Source organism: Nesoenas mayeri (assembly GCF_963082525.1).
Source record: "Nesoenas mayeri genome assembly, chromosome: 2".
Lineage (NCBI taxonomy): Eukaryota > Metazoa > Chordata > Aves > Columbiformes > Columbidae > Nesoenas > Nesoenas mayeri.
Window position 1 is genome coordinate 34021870 of NC_137543.1, and position 6564 is coordinate 34028433.

Below are 6564 nucleotides of genomic sequence, written 5' to 3' on the forward strand. Positions count from 1 at the left end.
AATGTAGCTTTTACAGCTTTGGTACCACCTTGGGAGGAAGAAGAATTACTCAGGTACTGAAGAATTACTTTTTTTTCTGACTGCAGCATGGTTCCTTCCATGGAAGAGAACTTGGCCAAACTGACATTGGTACCTCCCTGATTTTCTGTGGATATATCCTTTGGTCACAGTTCAGATTTTTCTTCTTGGCCAGAGGCACACAAGGAAACATCCCCTGATCACTAATTCTGATGAAGAGTTCAGGTTCTCAATACCAAAAATAGGCTACTATCCACATATGTGGATACATAAAGACAGATTTTAAGTACATAATGGAGCTCAGGTGTAAAGCATATGAATTTATATAAATATATTTAAACCGAATATCAATTCAGTTTAGATATGTCCTTTACCATATCCCTGAAAACTTGTCTTCTTCGGGGAACAAATCAACAAAACAAACAATAAAAGATGCCTCAAAAGAATATAATGTGTAAATACAGATAATTTTACTTATTTATTTAAATGCATAGATGTTACAAAATAGATCAAAATGATGTACATTTCTTTATAGTTTTGTAGCATTAGAAATTGGAATAGGGATACAAATTTATATCTCAGGTATAGCATGTAAATAGCATCATATGGCAGTATGAAAGTAATGTTATATTGATAAGTTCACTGCAAGACATGTTACATAACAAGCTTTCTTTTCTGAAAAACCAGATACAACCCCAAACATCTAAACAAGAAATGATGGACATGTATAATGAGATGGGAGAAAGGACATTTCACTGTATAAACACTAAACATTTTTTTGGCTTGGGTTCAGACACAAAATGTAGAAATATCATCATTTTCCAATCCTCAACATCTTAAATCCTCAGAAAAATCTTTCCTTATTGCATATGGAAAAAATCAACTGTAGATGGTTTGCTTCTTAAATGAACCCTGCCGTGAAGCACCGTTTCGATTATGTAAGAGCACCCTACATGAAACAAAGATATTTAACTCCTCAGAGCTATTACATTCCAATATTACCATTCACTCTCAAGGAACAAGTTTATTACCTTAAATATTGCCTCTAAGATACTTCCTGATTTACATGATGATCTATTGAAGCCGTAGCAACTTTGCAGCCCAGTGATTTGAATAACAATTGCTGTTGTGAGCTAAACACATGACCTGAGGGATATTCCTTCTCTTCTCCTACTGGCCAAAAAAAACCCAAGCATAATTTATATGGATTGTCAGTACAAGGGATTTTTAAAAACCAGAAAACTTACAACTTAATTGCCAAATGATAAGGTGCCAGAATCTTTTTTTCCATTCTGAATTTTGTCTTTTGTCAGAAGACAAGGAGACAGAACTGAATAGCAACCATTTCAGTCTGGTTTTCTCACACTTCACACTCAGCAGACTGGGGATAACCGTCAAAAGTTTGTTCCACTGACTTGTGTGAATTTAAAAATGCATTTCCTTGTAATATGAGCAAAAAATTCTTCTCTAAGAGACAATAACTATATCCTGAGGGAAGCTCAGTAAATGAAGGCTAAGGAGCAAAAAAGACTTGAAATTACCAGCAGTAATGACTTTTTTTTTTCTTTTCTTTTCTTGAATTAATGAGGTGGGTTGTTGCTCATATGTTGAATTGACCAGATGGTTCACTGCTATTTTTTTCTTGAATGTCAATAGAATTTCTATTGAAAGAAAATGGGTTGAGAAGGCTGTAGTTATTTCACATCACTACTTACAGAAGTTTAATCTTCTCCTTATGAATCCAAACTGGAAGGTTTGTGCAATTTGAGACCATCAGACCAACTATGATCTGACAACCAGAGCATACTAATCTTCTGTTTTGCACAGTTTCAAAATGCACCATAAAAATGCTGTATGATTGGATTCTATGAGATCTTTTCATTCTAGAAGAGGAAAGTAACAGTTTTGTCTTGAAAGCTTAGCAATAATGGGCAAATTCCAGTTGTAATTCGGGACTTTAAAACTTATTTTATTAGGGATCATTAGAATTAAATATCTGAGTAATGAAGCTTCCCACATCCTGTTTTTTAAGAACTATATCTGATTTAACACCTCTAAAAATTTTTCTGGCATCTGAATACCTTTGTTTAATCTGATATTTAGAAAATTTTGTATGATAGGTAACCAACAGCAAATACAACTGTGGTTGAGTTCTGTACTTACAAATCATGTAAAACTAAGAAATGGTGGAGTTATACAATGGACCTCATTTCTCAAAGAAAACAAACAGACTAATTCATGTGTCTTTAAAATCAAGGTCAAAATTTTTAAAGGAAACAAATTAAGTCTGCATTTGTTTGTTTTTAAAAAGTCTTAAAATCTTTTGGGTTCCTATAAAAGCAAACCAATATCTTGGCATTCTCAACCACAAGAGGGCATCCATGCTTGCAACCTGATCCTTGAAGGTCATCTATAGACAGATATATCTACCTATCTATCCATTTGTCTATAGACATAGATATGGATAGAGATACAGATATATTTCTTTCCATTAGGTCCCAGCTGTGGTATAGAACACATTTGCTCTGAGAGGCTTCCTCTTTCAGAGTTCCATGGTATTTCACAGTGTTGGTAGGGAATAGCATATGAAGTCTTATTTTGCTGCCCATGAAGCTCTCATAGTGTCCAACTTTCTCACTCCTGCAAAAGTTACATTAAACCTCCCATGATTCTCACTAATCCAACTCATCTCGAGTTCAGAAGCAAACAAACTGATCTCAGAGAAGAGGAACACACAGCTTGCCAAGGAGAAGTATGCAAGGTCAAGCCTGGGTTTTCTGAAGTCATTTATTACCCCAAAGAGAGAACTTGGGATCACTAAAACCTGCTCAGCATCAATCTGAAGTCATGACTGTCAGAGATCTTACTCTCTCCATAATTTGTTCCACAGGCACTTCACTGCTGTGATGAGGGGAGGGTGCTGCTTGTTTTGGTTTTGAACAGGAATACATTTTCCTTTCTGATGCACATAAAACTCTCATTAGACCCTGAAACAACCATAAAAAGGAACTTTGAAAGCAAATCTGGCCTAGTGATAGAAAATTATATGCTTAGCTAAAAAAGATCTCACAAACACTGGAGTGTATATGGTAATATTGGAAATAAACCTCATCTTCCACAAAAATAATGTATAACTTCAGCACCAGAACATATAGGTTAGCACCAAAAGGTATCAATTGCTACCCATCACCTTAGATGTTTAAATGAGGCAAATATTATAAACAGCTGCACTCAGTTACTTCATTTTTACTCTTATGCCTCTCACAGTATTTTGATAAAATATATTTTTAGCCTTTAGTGTGTGTATACTTTCATAATTTTATATTTAGAACAGAAGCCTGAGCTAATTTCTCTGTCTTTAAAGGCACACCACGCTGCTCAGAAGGAATTGGTACAAATCTTCAAGGCTTGCAGAACAGCAGCTGGGTGTAGTTTCCCACAGCATAACCTTGAACTCATCAAGAAATTTCTTCAGCAAGTATCAGAGTGGATATACTGCTGAAGACATCTGAAATCTTTTGCACACTTCAGTACTTTTGTTCTACCAGCACTTGGTGTCAGTTAATCAGTCAGGCAGTACTGACACTGGCAATCAAAGCAGAGCTTTATTGGCATTGTCATTACCCAACCCAAGAGAAAAAAAAAGAATATAGAAATTGGGGTGATTCAAGTAGGTAATACAAGGAGGCCTTCAATAAACCACTTATTAAATAAAGTGGAAGGGCAAATTTTGTGTGGCAATCAATTATCTGATTAGTTGTAATCCTCTCTGTTCAATGAAAAACATTCAGCTAATGCTTAAGTGCTTGTGGCTGGTTTTATCAGGAGCTGCTTGTATGAAATAGTTCATGCTCAGATCATTTTTTGCTGCTGTCAATTACAGTGTGATTACAATAGTTAATCCCTAGCACCATTGTTGGATATTGTGAAAAAACCTGCATATCTGAATGTTAAAAACAAAGTTTTCTATACCCACAGAAAACAAAATATTCCACAAAATCAAGATATTTGTAGCAACTTAAAAAGTAACAGATACGATAACAAATATACCCGTTCAAATATTTTCAGCTGAATTACAGAATTATAAATTAATTTACAATGTCTAGTCCTGTTTGGAGAGTGTACCATACAACATACAAGTTGCAAGTTCCAAAGTGCATAGTCATTTATTGTTAGATTACTGTTGTAAGCTCCACAGCTTAACCTGAACTTTTGTTTATGCTCTGCTTCCTGTCTTGTAATTAAAACAAAAGAAAACAAAACAAAACAATAAAAAATCCACCTACACACTAGATGTACTGTTTTAACTGTGCTCTCTTTACCTCTAGAGAAGATTTCTTAAGCAGAACAAAAAAGTATTTGTCCCATGCATCTTTGTGAAAAATTGGGCTGGCTGAGGGCTAGTGACCCACTGAGTAGTTTTGTCTCACTGAATTCTTTCAATGTGTGCAGAGATGATACAAAGAGGTCACGTTTCACTCCCAAAATGGGACTGGATTTTACTCAGCCAAAGTGCTTGACTGATTGAGCACCGTCCAAGTCCAAGTTCCTTTGAAACCAAACAGAAAACCATTTACATTATAACTGTTAGGATAAAAATTAGTAGAATATTACAAGTGTTGTTCTTCTAAAACATGGACACATTTTAAGACAATATACTTGTCTAGTCATTGTCCTGTCAGATACAGAAGTGTTGCTAAACCAGAAATGTCTGAAGAGCCATAGATCAGTTGCTGACATTCTCTGAGGCATCAGATTATGGCTAGATGGAGAGAGACTGTTGTTTCACATGCTGTAGAGCCCATTCCCACACACAGCTATCGTGCTGGAGAAAAAGAAAAACTGATGTAAAGAATTCAAACTCTGATCTTTCTTTTTATAACATCAATATAATACTTGTTATTCTGGTGGCATACTGTCTAAAACATCCTCATATGGACTGAATTTGTGAATTAAAGACATATACATATGTAGCACTAGTGAAATTATCTGCTTGCTCTACTCAATATTGCATTTCAAAGTTCATAAATTTCTAACTGTAGTAGTGCAAGCAGGCTAAACACGTATATTTAAAGTGGAATACATTCTGCCCCGCAATATAAAGCCAAACTCAAGGCTATTTCAATGACATAGTAGTTACGGCAGACATTCAATTTCCTCCTTATTAGAATCTGTTTTTCAAGAAAACTACCTGTATAATATTCAAGCTTAAAGTGTAGGTCCTCTTCATAAACATTCTAGTGAGCACCCATGAGGTGTTCAGTTTTTGGCAGAAAAGGTATGAATAAACCAATTTAGTTTTTATTAATTCATACAGATATTTTAAGGAAACAGTGCAATATATTTTAAAGGACACTGCCAATTGCTTTAGAAATTTGGAATTTTTGTCACATATCTGTATGAGGTTTTAAAGTTGCCTGATGTCTTTAATTCAGAAATCTTCTTATCTACTTTTACGTCTGATCGCTCCTTGAAAGTTTTACCTGGCTGAGTTTCAGTCAGGTAAGCAAACTTATAGTGTAAACGACAGTACAATTGTCATGTATCGATATATCACGATTTGTAGCAATATAATTTTTTAATTTCCTGTACAAGAATAAATATACTGCTGCAAAGTACCATTATACCACTATGACTGTGCTCAGAAACACAGGAAGGTAGAGTTAGGCTGTGTTATTATACCAGTATAATGATGTAGCTTTCTATCTAGTTAAGACTTTAGGTGTTTGAATTAGCCACTGCATCTTGGCCAGTGTGGCTCCTCATTCGCTCTACTTTTCCTGTCTACACATAGGCATCGTTGATGATAGCAGCAGCCGTGTGCTGAACTCCTGGAATGCCATAAAGCAGGGGTGTCAAACTCATTTTCACCAGGGCCACATCAGCCTCACAGTTACCTTTAAAGGGCTGAATGTCATTTTAGGGCTGTAACTACTCCTACATTTATACAGTCCTATATAAATCAGCCCTTTGAAGGCAACTGTGAGGCTGATGTGGCCTCCGGTGAAAATGAGTTTGACACCCCTGTTCTAAATGAGTTGATGTTGTGCATGAGGTAGGTAATATCCTGCAGTTGCTCTTGCACGTGTTTTCCTCTGCTGAGTCCCATTGACATTGCAGTTGAAAGCATGAGTGTAAATGGGAGAAACCACTGGGAGCATGAGTCGCTTTGCACGTCACACTCCATTTTTAAAGCACAGTATTAAACAATGACACTTCTCTTTCTGGAGCTACTGTTTTCAAAAGGAAGTAACATTCTATCTTTTAATGTGCTTTTAACAGAACCTAATCTTCAGGAATCTACACTTGCTAAGGTGAAAATTAGTTTGCTCTCCATTAATAAAATGTAAGAGGGTTAATGCTAGTCTTAAATCTCAAAGTGTTAAAACCAAATTATACTATACTTTGAAAGCTAATTATACAAAAGCATACAAAAAGAAAACATCAGAGTATTATTACAATATCTCTCTATATATAATATGTGCAAAATTCAACATACAAGCTTCTTGTTACTCATTCATTTTCTTTCAAAAATAATGTAAAACT